Source organism: Cebus imitator, unplaced genomic scaffold (assembly GCF_001604975.1).
Source record: "Cebus imitator isolate Cc_AM_T3 unplaced genomic scaffold, Cebus_imitator-1.0 Scaffold407, whole genome shotgun sequence".
NCBI lineage: Eukaryota > Metazoa > Chordata > Mammalia > Primates > Cebidae > Cebus > Cebus imitator.
The window spans coordinates 578,264-593,016 of NW_016107722.1; positions in this window are offsets into that span (position 1 = coordinate 578,264).

Sequence of the window (14,753 nt, forward strand, 5' to 3'; positions counted from 1 at the left end):
CACCCTGGCCAACTTAGGGTAAACTTACATCTCCCTTCTCCTACTGCAGCTGATGTTCTCTTGAAAGCATCACCACCTGGCAGGAGGCCAACCAACTGAGGCCATTACGGCAACTCATGAAAGAATAACCCTGCTCCCAAGAAGGAGAAAACAACAGCTAATACCACTACCTGGAACATCTTGGCTAACCAGAGGTCCTTAGTCTGCCCAAGTGACAACTTCACTGCTAGCATAACCAACATTCGAGAAAGCCAGAACACTGAACAAAACTGCAGCAAAGGACTCTCACAGTCTACTTCATTCCCCTGCCAACTCCACCAAACCAGGTGCTGTTATCCACAGGTGGGAAACCTGAAGAGGGATGATATCACAGGAGTCTTTTCAGACATTCCCCAGCACCAGTCCAGAACCTGGTAGCCCCACTGGATAGCTAGACCCAAAAGAGCAATAACCATCACTGCAGTCTGGTGCACAGGAAGCCCCATCCCTAGAGGAATGGGGAGAGAACCACATCAAGGGATATCATGTCATAAGACAAAGAATCTGAACAGCAGCCCTTGAGTTGCAGATCTTTCCACTGAAATTGTCTACCCAAATGAGAAGGAACCAGAAAAGTAATTCTGGAAACAGTGTTCTGTAACACCACCAAAAGATCAACTATATCCCCAGCAATGGATCCAAACAAGAAGAAAGCTCTGAATTGCCAGATAAAGAATTTAGAAGGTTGATTATTACACTACTTAAGGAGAACCAGAGAAAGGTGAAAACCAACTTAAAGAAATTAAAAGATGAAAAATTCTCCATAGAAATAGATATCATAAAGAAAAATAATCACAATTTTAGGAAATCAAGGACACACTTAGAGAAATACAAAATACTCTGGCAAGTTTTAACAATAGACTAAAACAAGTAGAAGAAAGAACTTCAGAACCTGAAGACTTGGCTCTCAAATTCACCCAATCAGACAGAGACAAATATATATATATGTCAAAAAAAAAAAAAAAAAGAACAAAGCCTCCAAGATATTTGGGATTCTATTAAATGGCCAAACCTAAGAATAACTGGTGTTCCTGAGGAAGGAGGGAAATATAAAAATTCGAAAAAATTATTTGAAGGAATACTTGAGGAAAGAAAATTTCCTTGGCCTTGCTAGAGATTTAGACATCCAAATACCAGAAGCTCAAATACCACCTAGAAATTCATCACAAAAAGATCATCACCTAGCCACTTAGTCATCAGGTTATCTAAAGTCAAGATGAAGGAAAGAATCTTAAGAGCTGTGAGTCAAAAGTGTCAGGTAACGTTTACAGGAAAACTTAAGAGATTAACAACAGATTTCTCAGCAGAAACCTTACAGGCCAGAACGGATTAGGGTCCTATCTTTAGCCTCCTTAAACAAAATGATAGTGAGCCAAGAATTTTGCATCCAGGAAAACTAAGATTCATAAATGAAGAAGATAAAGCCTTTTTCAGACAAGCAAATACAGAGAGAATTTATCACTACAAAGCCAGCACTACCAGAAATGCTAAAAGGGGTTCTAAATTATGAAACAAATCCTCAAAGTACACCAAAATAGAACCTCCTTAACATATCAACCTCACAGGGCCTGTAAAGCAATAGCACAATGAAAATACACAAGTTATTTAGGCAACAACTAGCATGAGGAATAGAACACATCTCAGTATCCACTTTGAATGTAAATGGCCTAAATGTTCCACTTAAAAGATACAGAATGGCAGAATGGATAAAAATTCACCAACTAAGTATCTGCTGGATTCAAGAGACTCACTTAACACTAAGGACTCACATAAACTTAAGGTAAAGGGGTGGAAAAAGATATTCTACATAAATGGAAACCAAAAGGTAAAACAGACTTTAAAGCAACAGCAGTTTAAAAAGACAAAGAGGGACATTACCTAGTGATAAAAGGATCAATCCAGGCCAGGCACAGTGGCTCACACCTATAATCTCAGCACTTTGGGAGTCCAATGTGGATGGATCATGAGGTCAGGAGTTCAAGACCAGCCTGACCAACATGGAGAAACCCCATCTCTACCAAAAATACAAAATTAGCCAGACATGGTGGCACATGCCTGTTACCCCAGCTACTCAGAGGCTGAGGCAGAAGAATCACTTGAACCCGGGAGGCAGAGGTTGTGGTGACCTGAGATCGCACCATTGCACTCCAGCCTGGGCAAGAAGAGCAAAACTCCATATATTAAAAAAAAAAAAAGATCAGTCCAACGGGAAAATATCACAATCCTAATATAATTGCACCTAATGCTGGAGCTCCCAGATTTATAAAACAATTAGTATTACTAGGGCTAAGAAATGAGATAGATGGCAACACAATAATAATGGGGAACTTAAATATTCCACTGACAGCACTAGAGAGGTTATCAAAACAGAAAGTCGACAAAGAAATAATGGACTAAACTGTACCCTAGAATAGATGGCCTTAATAGACATTTACAGAACATTCTACCCAACAACTGCAGAATATATATTCCAGTCATCAGCACATGGAACATTCTTCAAGATAAACCATAGGCCATAAAACAAGCCTCAATAAATTTAAGAAAATCAAAATTGTATCAAGTATCCCCTTAGACCACGGTGGAATAAAACTGGAAATTAACTCCAAAAGGAACTCTCAAAACTGTACAAATACATGGAAATTAAATAATCTGCTCTTGAATGATCTTTGAGTCAACAATGAAATCAAGATGGAAATTTCAAAATTTTTTAAACTGAAAAATCATGGTGACACAACTTACCAAAACCTCTTGGATACAGCATAAGTGGTGCTAAGAGGAAAGTTCATAGCATTACATGCCTACATCAAAAAGTCTGAAAGAGCACACATAAACAATCCAAGGTCACACCTTAGTTAGAGGAACAAGAGCAATCCAAACCCAAACTCCGAAGAAGAAAAGAAATAACCAAGATCAGAGAAGAACTAAATGCAATTCAAACAGAAAAATACAAAATACCAAAAAAAGAAAAGAAAAGAAACAAACAGCTGGTTCATTAAAAAAATAAACAAAATTAATAGACCATTAGTGAAATTTTTTTTATTCCCAATAGTGACTATAAGAAAATTAGTAAAATTAATCAAGAAGAGAGAAGATCCAAATAAGTTCGATTCAAAATGAAATGGGAGGTATTACAACTGATACCACAGAACCACAAAAGGTCATTCAAGGCTACTATGAATACCTTTATGTGTACAAAGTAGAAAATCCAGAGGAAATGGATAAATTTCTGGAAATATACGACCCTACTAGATTAAATCAGGGAGAAATAGAAACTTTGAACAGACCAGTAATAAGTAGCAAGATTGAAAGAGTAATTTTTAAAAAGCCAACCAAGAAAACATCCAGGACCATTTGGAGTCATAGCTGAATTCTATCAACATTCAAAGAAAAGCTATTATCAATCTTACTGAAACTATTCCAAAAGATAGAGAAAGAGGGAATCCTCTTTAAATCATTCTATGGAGCCAGTATCACCCTAACACCAAAACCAGGAAAGAACATAACAAAAAAAGAAAACCACGGACCAATATCCCTCATGAACATGAATACAAAATCCTCAACAAAGTACTAGCTAAACGAATCCAACAGCATATCAAACAGGTAATCCACCATGATCAAGTGCATTTCATACAGCGATGGAGGAATGATTTAACATATGCAAGTCAGTAAATGTGATACATCACATAAACATAATTAAAAACAAAAATCACATGATCATCTTAATAGACACAGAAAAGGCACTTAACAAAATCCAGCATCCCTTTATGATTAAAACCGTCAGCAAAATTGGCATAAAAGGGATATACCTTGAGGTATTAAAAGCCGTCTATGGCAAATCCACAGCCAACATTATACTGAATGCGGAAAAGTTGAAAGCATTCCCTCCAAGAACTGGAACAAGACAAGGATGTCCATTTTAACAACTTCTAGTCAACATAGTACTGAAAGTCCTAGCCAAGCAATCAGACAAGAGAAAGAAATATAGGACAACCAAATCAATAAAGAGGAAGTAAAATTGTTCAGTTCATCAATGATATGATCATATATCCAGAAAATCCTAAAGAATTACCCAAAAACCTCCTAGATCTGATAAATAATTTCAATAAAGTTTCAGGGTACAAAATCAATGTACACAAATCAGTAGCACTGTTATACAGCAAAAATAACAAATCTGGAGGCATCACATTACCTGATTTCAACCCATACTACAAGACTATAGTCACCAAAAGAGCATAATATGGAAAATATGCACATAGACCAATGGAACAGAATAGAGAACCCAGAAATAAAGTCAAACACTTATAATTAACTGATCTTCAACAAAGTAAACAAAAACATAAAATGGGAAAAGAACACTCTATTCAATAAATTCTTCTGGGATAACTGGCAAGTCACATGTAGGGGAATGAAACTGGATTATCTCTCACCTTCTGCAAAAAAAAAAAAAAAATCAATTCAAGATTGATCAAAAACTTAAATCTAAGACCTAAAACCATAAACATTCTAGGAGATAACATTGAAAAAACTCTTCCAGTCATTGCCTTAGGCAAAGAGATATGACCAAGAACCAAAAAGCAAACGCAAAAAAAAAAAAGAAAAAAAAAATGAATAGATGGGACCTAATTAAACCAAAAGGCAAATGCACAGCAAAAGAAATAATCAGCAGAGTAGACAGACAATCCAAAGAGCAAAAGAAAATATTCTCAAACTATGCATCCAACAAAGGACTAATATTCAGAATCTACAACGAGCTCAAATAAATCAGCAAGAAGAAAACAAATAATCCCATCAAAAAGTGGGCAAAGGAGATGAATAGACAGTTCTCAGAAGAAAATATACAAATGGCCAATAATCATATTCTAAAAATGCTCAACATCACTAATTACCAGGGAAATGCAAATTAAAACCACAATGTGATACCACTTTACACCAGCAAATATGGCCATAATTGAAAAATAAAAAATAAAAATAACAGATCAGTCGGTATAGATGTGGTGAAAAGGGAACACCACCTTGAGATGTGACCTTAGATTGTCAAATATATATATACACACACACATATATATACATATACACACATATATATACACACATACACACACGCAGATATACATAGAACAGTCCTTTATGTATATAAATACACATAATACATACATATATATACATCTTTTGTTCACTTTTTGATGGGATTATTTGTGATACATATCTTAAAATCTAAAGTCACACTTCAAAGAACTAGAGAAACAAGAACAATCCAAACCCAAAATCAACATCTATACTATGGAATACTACTCAACCATAAAAAGAAATGAAATAATGGCATTCACAGCAACTGGATGGAATTGGAAACCATTATTCTAAGTGAAGTAACTCAGGAATGAAAACCCAAATACCGTATGTTTTTACTCTAAGTGGGAGCTAAGCTATGAATATGCAAAGGCATAAGAATGATAAAATACACTTTGGAGACTTGAGGGCAAGGGTTCGAGATACGTGAGGGATAAATGACAACACATTGGATACAGTGTACACTGCTTGGGCGAGAGGTGTACCAAAATCTCAGAAATCATTACTAAATAGCTTATCTATGTAACCAAATGCCACCTGTTCCCCCAAAACCATTGAAATAATTTTTTTAAGCTGAAAGATACTACTAAGCAATTAGACTTAATTGAGATTTTCAGAACACCTCACCTAAATATAACAAAACACACATTCTTTTCAAGTGCACATGGAACATTTACCAAGATAAATCATAAGCTGTTCCATAAAACAAATACTGATAAATTTAAAAGAAATGAGATTATACAGAATATGTTCTCTGATGATCATAAAGTAATTATATTAGAAATCAGTAACAAAAATCTAGAAAATTCCCCCAAATATTTAGATAGTAAACAACATACTTCTAAAAAACTCATTGGGTAAAGAAAAATTACAAGAGAATTTGGGAAATATTTTGAACTGAATGGAAAGGAAAACATGATATTTCAAAATTTATGGGATATACCTAAAGTATGCTTAGAGGGAAATTTATAACTTTAAATGTTTATGTTAGAAAAGAAAAAAGATCGACAATCACCTAAAGTTTCAGTCTGAAAACAAATTAAACAAGAGTAAATGTAGTAAATAATATAATAAAGATAAATGTGGATATCAAAGTAATAGAAAACCAAAAATTAAGAAAATCAGTGAAGTCTAATTGTTCTCTGACAAAAATTAATAAAATTGATAAAATGCTGAGAAGACTGATTAAGACAAAAAAGAGATAAAACAAAATTACCAATAGCTGAAAGTTAAGTGGAGATATGATTGGAGATTCTACAGACAGTAAGAGAATAAAAGAGTGTATTATAATCAACTTCATGTAAATAAGGTCAAAATTTGTTAGATAACAAGGAACTCATCTAAATTATTAAATAAAAATGGACTTATTCCTCAAAAAATAAACTTACCAAAAGTGAACCAAAAAGAAACAGAGTATTTAAATAGTCCTATATGTGTTACGGAAATTGAATTTGTAAATATAAATCTTCCCACAGAGAAAACGCTAGGTCCATATAGCTTCACTGATGAATTCTAAACATCTAAGGAAGAAATAATATCAATTCTACACACTTTCAAAATATAGAGTTCAAATATATGAGGCAACCATGACCTTGACACTAAAACCTCACAAAAAAGGAAATAAAAGTTATTGACCAATATCCAACATTTTTTATGAATGTAGATACAAAATATTAGCAAGGTGGTGTAACTGTCGAGTAACTGAAACTCTGTTACCTTGCTAGTGACAGTGTAAAGTGATACAACCACTTTGGAGAACTCTTTGGCAGTTTCTTTTAACGTTAAGCATAGATTTAACCTATGATACAATAATTACAATCCTAGTTATAAACTCTAGACAAATGAAATTACATGCCCACAAAAATCTTTGTGCAAAAGTCTTTATAGCACTAATATTTATAATAGTCCCAAAATAGAAACAGCCCAAATATTCATGAATAGGATAATGGATGAGCAAATTGTATATTTATATAATAAACTGTAGTTGTCAATTTAAAAAACACTACTCATACACATGAAAGCATGGATGGATCTCAAAATCATTATGCTGAATGAAACAACCCAGACACAAAAGAGAATATATACTTCATGATTTCATTTAAATTAAATTCAAGAACATTATCTATGATAATGGAAGTCAGAACAGTGGTTTTTATCTGGGGTGGAGGGAACTGGAGACATAAGGAAACCTGAGCTGTCAGAAATGCTTTATATCTTGATTAAGATGTTTATTGCAAGGATGTAAATATGTCTCCAAACTCTCATAGAACTACCCACTTAAAATCTGTGCATTGACTGTATATAAATTATACTTCATTGAAACATGACATTAAGAAAAGAGCAAAAAACACAAGGGACTTTCACTAATTAACAGTCCCTTCATTCTCATCTCCTGACACAGTTTTCATTAAACAGCAAATCTTTTCACAGCCTCTACTGCCACATCTATTCCCAAATGGACGTCCCTGAACATCATTATTTATCTGCCAAGTACACCAACATTTTTCCTTTCTCTCAGGCTTGAAACTTTATACTCAAACATCTGCAGACCTAGAGATTGAGTGAAAAAAGACAATCACCAGTCCTTCAAATTCTTCCCTATCCAATGTTCTTAGAATTTAACTTGTTTTCCTTTCTCCTGTCTTCTCTCTTGCTCAAGTCTACTCACCTCAAACTTGGTTCATTATAACAATTCCCTGACTCAATCTCTTTCTAATCTCTCACAAACCCACTGCTATCAGATTAGTTTTCCCGATATAGTTTTTTAACTGTTTACCTACCTACTCAAGATCTTTAGTAGGTGCCCATTCCTTAGAATGGAACTCAAGACCTTCATAATTTGGCCAACTTAACTGTATCTACTGGTGTGCTGATCGATATTAAACAGCTGGGAAAGGGGTGAGAAGGAGCCATAATTTGTAGCATTTGCCTATTTCTCTGGTGTACATGCACCCACTGTGACCAGTTCTGAGCTACAAATGGCTTAACAACTGACTCACACAATTTTTAAAAATTTAACAATCAATTTTCACATGAGTCAGTGTGACCTGACTCCAGCATTCTCCTCTGTATACCTGTTGGAATCACAATAATATCTTCTTTTCTAGCTAAGCTGTTCTGCTGACAAGTTCACAAATATTGCATAAAACATACTCACACTAAAACAAAATTTATTGTTTATCTAATGTTAAATTTAATAAAATCTCCTATATTTTATCTGGCAATCCTAACCTGGATTGTCTTTTCCCCTCCCATAGTTTAAATATTTTCCCACTTGTCCCTAGGGCCACTCACACCCTTTATAGAATTCCTTAGCACATTAAAAATACCACTATTAAACTATCCAAGCTATATAAGAACCACAATGTATAAACACCCCCACGAAAATGAAAATAACAGTCTTTTTAGAGTTATGTTATAAAGCGAAATGATGATGGATCCAATCCAATGATGGATTCCTACAAAGTTACAAAAAATCAAATTAAAGAAAGAGACTGAGGACTATGTATTATCAAACAGACATCAACTCTTTTTATGGTCTATAAAGATATCTATGTCAATAATCCATAATTTCAGTGAAATTTATCAAATTCCATTAAAGATTTTCATGCAACATAACAAATTTAAAATTTACACGAAAGAATCAAATTGCAGAAATCGATCCATTTAATATCATTTAACATGAAGAACAATATGGGCAGGGGGCAGGTAATACAAGGAAGAAAAAAATATCTTTTCCTTCACTTTCCTTAGGCTTATGGCTGAGGCCCCTATAACAAAAAACAAAATAACAAGAGAGAAGCATACAAATTTATTTAATGAATTTTATGTGACATGAAAGACTTCAGAAGAAAATGAACACCTGAAGAAATGGATACATCTGTATATTTTTTAAGCTACGTTCGATGAAGAGTAGGGAAATGTGGAGAAAAACGGTAGGGCAAAAATGGTATGAGCTAATGGTGATGAACTGGAGGAAAGTTAGCAAGGCCTGTTTCTTCAGATTCTTCTCTGTGAACCCAAACAACCAAATCTTCCATGAACATAGAAGAAGAACTCACTCATTATCTCAAAGACAGCACCAAGTCACTCAGGAGGCATCTTTAGAGATAAGAATATTCCTTTCCTCCAAGTCTAACGAGGGTCTTAATTAGGGTCTTAGGACCTGCTTCAGGGGAAGTCAGATGATCCTATCCATATTTCATGGCTGACGTTTGGGGAAGAAGGGCTGGGAAAGGTGAGCATAACCTTCTTGTTTCAATCATTCTCTTAATTTTTTCCAGCTTAAAGTATTATGGGATATTGTTTTATTGTTTTCCTGAATCCTATCAGGAGTTTTTTTTAAATAAAATATCAAGATTTATTATAAAGTTCTTAGAACTAAGAAAATATGTTACACATTTATTAAAATAGTTATAGAGAAATAGGCCAATGGTACAGGATGCATAGCCCAGACACAGACCCACATTTACATACAAACTTAATGCCCACAGGTCTTACCTAGAGATCTGATTAAAATGCAGACTCTGATTCATTAGGTCTGGGATAAGTCCAGGATTCTGCATTTCTAACAAGCCTTCAGGTAATGCTGATGCCCTGGTCTGTCACCCTCACTGTGAGAGCTAGGTTAATCTGGAATATTAACCATGGTGGGCAGATATAAACAAATAAAGTAGTTCTAAATAGGCCAATCAGAATTTTATCAGCAGAGGGAAATGTTTCTCCTCACTGAGTTCCTTGGCCCATGAAATAGGAACTTCTGCCAATCATTCTGTCTTCTCAAAGAAGTAAAGGGTGATTCTTCCATGCTCTACACTCCCCACCCAACCCTCTCCATAGGACACAACAGTGACATATGTGGGTGGAGATATTAGGCAATTGTCTCTGTCCATGAGTGGCCTGATGTCACCAACTGCCTTCACCCCCTCAGAGACACCTGTCCTCACACCTGAGCACCCTCTTTCTGCTTCTCTCCCCTATGGAAGCACACCTCAATCACAGCCCAGGTTCTGCCTTTTAGAGATCAGTGCATGACAGAAATTGGCAAAAACAATGGGGCTACAAGCCCTATGCAAGTCTGAAATTTACCAGGGCAATTATTAACTCTTAAAGGTCCAAAATAATCTCCTTTGACTCCATGTCTCACATCCAGGCCAAACTAATGGAAGGGACAGGCTCCCAAGGCCTTAGGCAGCTCCATGCCTGTGGATCTACAGGCTATGGTTCCATGACTGCTTTCATGGGCTGGCACTTAGTGCCTGAAGCTTTTATAGGCACATGGTGCAAGCTGTTGGTAAATCTACCATTCTGGGGTCTGGAGGACGGTGACCCTCTTCTCACAGCTCCACTAGGCAGTGCCCCAATGGAGACTCTGTGTGGGGATTTCAATACACATTTCCCCCTGCACTGCCCTACTACAGGTTTTCCATGAGGGCTCTGCCCCTGTAGCAGACATCTGCCTGGACATCCAGGTATTTCCATACATCCACTGAAAGCTAGACAGAGGCTCCCAGTCCTCAACTCTTACCTTCTGTGTACCTGCAAGCCCAACACCATGTGGAAGACACTAAGGTTTGGGGCTTGCACCCTCTGACGCAATGGCCCAAGCTGTACCTTGGCCCCTTTTAGCCACAGCTGGAGCTGGAGTGGCTAGGATGCAGGGTGCCATGTCCTGAGGCTGCAAAGAGCAGCAGGGCCCTGAGCCTGGCACACAAAACCATGTTTCCCTCTTAGGCCTTCAGGCCTGTGATGGAAGGGGCTACTGTGAAGGTCTCTGAAATGTCCTGGAGGCATTTCCTCATTGTCTGGGCTATTAACATTTGGCTCCTCTTTACTTATGCATATTTCTGCAGTCTTGAATTCCTGTAAAAAAAAAAATGTGTTTTCTTTTCTACCACATGGTCAGGCTGAAAATTTTGTAAGCTTTTATGCTCTGCTTCCCTTTTAAAGGTAAGTTCCAGTTTCAGATCATCTCTTTGTGCAAATATATAAGCATATGCTTTTAGAAGCAAGACAGGCCACATTTTGAATGCTTAGCTTCTTAGAAATTTCTTCCACCAGATACACCAAATCATCTCACTCAAGTTCAAGGTTCCATAGATCCTTAGAGCCGGAGCACAATGCTGCCAGTTTCTTTGCTAAAGCATGGTAAGAATGACCTTTGTTCCAGTTCCTAGTAAGTTCCTCATCTCCATCTGAGACTTCCTCAGTCTGGACTTCACTGTCCATATCACTATCAGCATTTTGGTCACAACCATTCAACAAGTCTCTAGGAAGTTCCAAACTTTACCTCATCTTTCTATCTTCTTCTGAGACCTCCAAACTGTTCCAAATCTGCCTATTCCCAGTTTTAAAGCTGCTTCCACATTTTCAGGTATCTTTATAGCCATGCCCCACTTCTCTGGTACCAATTTTCTGTATTAGTCCATTCTCACACTGCTATAAAGATGCACCTGGGACTGTGTCATTTATAATTAAAAAAAAAAAAAAGGTTTAGTTGGCTTACGATTCCACAGGCAGTACAGGAAGCATGGCTGAGGAGGCCTCAGGAAACTTACAATCATGACAGAGGCAAAGGTGAAGCCAGCAGGTCCTACATGGTTGGAGCACGAGGAAGAGAGACAGAATGAGGAGAGAGGTGCTATACACTTTTAAACAACCAGATCTGTGAGAATTCACTCACTATGATGACAACAGCAAGGGGGAAATCCACACCTACAATTCAATTACCTACCTCCAGGTCTCATCTCAAATATGGGAATTACTATTTGACAAGAGATTTGGGTAAGGATGCTCACCAAACTATGTCACCTATAGATAGAAATGAGAACAAAATAGAGAAAGAAAGATACAGGTTTCTGAAAGGAATGACTTAGGCAATGACTGAGCTACACTTCCCATGGGAGAAGGGAGGAGAACGAGGATGCTCAAGTGTGAGGACAGCATTTCTGAGCAGGTGAAGGCAGTGGGACGTCAGTCCTCTTATGGGCAGAGATCATTGCACAATCTCTCCTCTCAGACATGTCACTGCTGTATCCTATAGAGAGAGTTCAGTGAAGGGTGTAGAGTACAGAAGGAGCACCCGTTACTACTTTGAGAGGACAGGACGATCGACAGAGTTCCTATTTCATGGACCAAATAACTCAGTGGGGAGAAACATTTCCCTCTGCTGATAAAATTCTGATTGGACTAATTATTTGTTTATGTCTCCCTGCCATGACTGATCTCCTGGATTAAACTGGCTACTCAAAGTGTGGATGGCCCACCCAAAAAAAGCCCAGGTCCAGATGGGTTCACAGCTGAATTCTACCAGACACACAAAGAGGAGCTGGTACCATTCCTTCTGAAACTATCCGAAACAATCCAAAAAGAGGAAGTCCTTCCCAAATCATTTTATGAGACCAACATCATCTTGATACCAAAACCCAGAAGAGACTCAGCAAGAAAAGAAAACTTCAGGCCAATATCCATGATGAACATAGATGCAAAAATCTTCAATAAAATACTGGCAAAGTGATTGCAAGAGCACATCAAAAAGCTTATCCACCATGAACAAGTAGGCTTCATCTTGGGGATGCAAGGCTGGTTCAACATATGCAAGTCTGTAAATGTAATTCACCACATAAACAGAACCAAAGACAAAAACCACATGATTATCTCAATTGATGCAGAGAAGGCCTTTGACAAAATTCAACAATGCTTTATGCTAAAAACCCTCAATAAACTAGGTATTGACAGAATGTATTTCAAAATAAAAGCTATTTACAACAAACCAACAGCCAATATCATACTGAATGGGCAAAAACTGGAAGCATTCCCTTTGAAATCTGGCACTAGACAAGGATGCCCTCTCTCATCACTCCTATTCAATATAGTATTGGAAGTTCTAGCCAGAGCAATCAGGCAAGAAAGAGAAATAAAGAGTATTCAAATAGGAAAGGAGGAAGTCAAATTGTCTCTATTTGCAGAAGACATGATTGTATATCTAGAAGGCCCCATCATCTCAGCCCAAAATCTCCTGAAACTGATAAGTAACTACAGCAAAGTCTCATGATACAAACTCAATGTGCAAAAATCACAAGCATTCCTATACACCAATAACAGACTTAAAGAGAGCCAAATCAAGAATGAACTGCCATTCACAATTGCTACGAAGAGAATAAAATACCTAGGAATACAACTAACAAGGAATGTAAAGGACCTCTTCAAGGAGAACTACAAGCCACTGCTCAATGAAATAACAGAGGACACAAATAGATGGAGAAACATTCCACGTTCATGATTAGGAAGAATCAATATCAGGAAAATGGCCATACTGCCCAAAGTAATTTACAGATTCAACGCTATCCCCATCAAGCTACCAAAGACCTTGTTCACAGAACTGGAAAAAAACACCTTAAACTTCATATGGAACCAAAAGAGAGCCCACATAGCCAAGTCAATTCTAAGCAAAAAAGACAAAGCGGGAAGCATCACACTACCGGACTTCAAACTATACTACAAGGCTACAGTAATCAAAATAGCATGGTACTGGTACAAAAACAGATATATAGACCAATGGAACAGAACAGAGGCCTTGGAGGCAACACCACACATCTACAACCATCCGATCTTTGACAAACCTGACAAAAACAAGCAATGGGGAAAGGATTCCCTGTTTAATACATGGTGTTGGGAAAACTGGCTAGCCATGTGCAGAAAGCAGAAACTGGACCCCTTCCTGACACCTTACACTAAAATTAACTCCAGTTGGATTAAAGGCTTAAACATAAGACCTAATACCATAAAAACTCTAGAAGAAAATCTAGGCAAAACCAGTCAGGACATAGGCGTAGGCAAGGACTTCATGACCAAAACACCAAAAGCATTGGCAATAAAAGCCAAAATAGACAAATGGGACCTAATCAAACTCCACAGCTTCTGCACGGCAAAAGAAACAGTCATTAGAGTGAATCAGCAACCAACAGAATGGGAAAAAATTTTTGCAGTCTACCCATCTGACAAAGGGCTGATATCCAGAATCTACAAAGAACTAAAACAGATTTACAAGAAAAAAACAAACAAGCCCATTCAAAAGTGGGTGAAGGATATGAACAGACACTTTACAAAAGAAGACATATATGAGGCCAACAAACATATGAAAAAATGCTCATCGTCACTGGTCATTAGAGAAATGCAAATCAAAACTACATTGAGATACCATCTCACGCCAATTAGAATGGCGATCATTAAAATTTCTGGAGACAACAGATGCTGGAGAGGATGTGGAGAAATAGGAACACTTTTACACTGCTGGTGGGAGTGTAAACTATTTCAACCATTATGGAAGACAGTATGGTGATTCCTCAAGGACCTAGAAATAGAAATTCCATTTGACCCAGCAATCCCATTACTGGGTATATATCCAAAGGATTATAAATCGTTCTACTATAAGGACACATGCACAGGAATGTTCATTGCAGCGCTGTTTACAATAGCAAAGACCTGGAACCAACCCAAATGCCCATCGATGATAGACTGGACAGGGAAAATGTGGTACATATACACCATGAAATATTATGCAGCCATCAAAAATGATGAGTTTGTGTCCTTTGTAGGGACATGGATGAACCTGGAAACCATCATTCTCAGCAAACTGACACAAGAAC